The sequence below is a fragment of the Myotis brandtii genome, unplaced genomic scaffold (genome assembly GCF_000412655.1).
Source record: "Myotis brandtii unplaced genomic scaffold, ASM41265v1 scaffold59, whole genome shotgun sequence".
In the NCBI taxonomy this organism is placed as follows: domain Eukaryota; kingdom Metazoa; phylum Chordata; class Mammalia; order Chiroptera; family Vespertilionidae; genus Myotis; species Myotis brandtii.
This window is the reverse complement of record NW_005370223.1, coordinates 3,105,538-3,107,597: the sequence shown is the minus strand read 5'-3', so window position 1 is coordinate 3,107,597 and position 2,060 is coordinate 3,105,538.

Below are 2,060 nucleotides of genomic sequence, written 5' to 3'. Positions count from 1 at the left end.
CCGAAGATATGTCCACCGCTGAATCCCCAGAACCTATAATATGACTTTATTTGGAAAAGGGGGCTTTCCAGGTGTAACTGAGTTAGGGGTCTTGAGATAGCTAGTATCCTGGGTTATCTGAGTGACTCCTAAACTCATCGACGAGTGTCCTTATAAGAGAAGAGGAAACAGAGGAGAAAGCCACACGAGACCGAGTCATGAAGGCACAAGCCGCGGGATGCCTGGAGCCATCAGAACTGGAGGGGGGTGGACGAGCCTCCCTTAGAGCCTTTGGAGGGGCCAACCCCGCCGACCCCTAATGTCCACTCTGTCTAGAACGGAGGGAGATTTCTGCGGGTTTAAGGCAGCAGGTTTGTAGCGCTTCACTGTAGCAGGAGTACAGGTTGAGCTGGTCTGGGAAGCCCAGGTAGAACTTGGACGTGGGAGGAAGCCCAAGAGAGAAGGAGGAACTTCGCAGCCCGAAATAAACTCAGGGAGAGTCTGTACCCATGTCGCAAGAGAAAGATGCTGCTAGGACGAGGAGGGCGGCTGCAAGGCCCTGAGTGGCCAGCTCTGATCAAGACTCCGGAGTCTGGGCTGGGATTGGGGAGGCAAATGGTGGCATGACTTCACTTTGGGGCTGAAATGGGGGCCAAGGACACAATCCGTGTCTTTTCCAAAACTCACCCATCAGAATCTAATGACATTTGCCTTCTATCTTTCTGAGTCATTCACTATTGATATTAGATGGTGTAATAAACGTTCAGCAAATCATGGCTGAGTTTGAGTTCTGCGTTTCTGGCCCATCACTTCCTACCAGAAACATCTCACCTGGGCCACAGGCTGGGCAGTGACCGCTGAGACGGCCCAGGCAGAGAGCTCTGCCCAGAGAAGGACGTGCTGGCCGCCCAGAGCCCCGCTCTCCGGGAGACGTGGAGAGCAGCACGCAGTCGGGAGTGAACTGAAGTCCCACGGCTCAGAGCTGCGGGTGGGAGGGGACAGCTAAGGGGTGCAACCACGTCAGCAGTGACCTGAAGTGAGAAGGAAGAAGGAATCGTGGCAGCAAAGAGCTCCGAGCCTTGGGCAGAGGAAGGGGAAGAGAGCAGGTGGCACAGAGAAGCAAAGACTCAGGGCAGCCCCAACCAGGAGAGCCGCTGCGACTGAGCGCCCAGGCCAGGCTCAGCCCCCTCGGCCACGGCCAGGCTGGGAATCGTAGCAAACCCCTCCCTTGTCCAGTGCTGGGGAGACTGTCCGTGCCCGGTCCACAAAGGGGCCTTGTTTTCACAGCGCTCACTGGGTTTCCAAAGGACATCAGGTGGGGCTGCGAGCCCAGAAAGGGGAAGACAGAGCCCGTTTGAGAAAGGGAGGGACGCGCTATGGAGAAGTCAGATCACAGTGCAGAACTGTTCGCACCGACGGGGCAGTCTGGCGACAAGGGACAGAAGAAGGTGGGCCCACGGAGAGAACCAGGAGGCCCTGGTGGATCCCAAGCTTCCTTTCATGAGCACCCCAGCCCATTCATCATCCTCAGAAGCGCAGGAATGCTGACATGTGGTCATTTTGGAGGCCAAGACGCTGATGAGGGACAGGGGAGAGGAAGAAAGAGGTGCCGACGGGGACAGGGGACATCATGTGGAGAGAGAAGTCAGTCACCGAGCCACAGGGAACCAGAGAGCTCAGCAGCAAGAGAGCCCCTTCCGCACCTCGAGCTCCGTGCCGGACCCTCCAGGGAGGGCAGCCCTGAGCAGGCGGCCGAAGGTGTCGCCAGAGGAATGACCTGGTGGCACTTGAGGGCGGCGTCTCCTAGCAGTGCCCCCCAGGCTCCTGCCACACGCCCAGGCTCAACCAGGAATCCCAGGGCTAGTTGGCTCTGCCCTCGGGAAGGTTCGGGCATCCTTCCAGCCCGGGTGCGCCATGGCCACCTTCTCGCTTTGGCCTGGAGGTCTTCAGGACACAAGTAGGGACACACACACACACACCCAAGTCCTCAGCTGCTGCTGGGAAAGCCAGCGTTGGCAGGGGGCAGACATCTGCCCCCGGGCACGGCGCTCCCCTCCCTGGCCACCCGTGGGCCTCTCTGT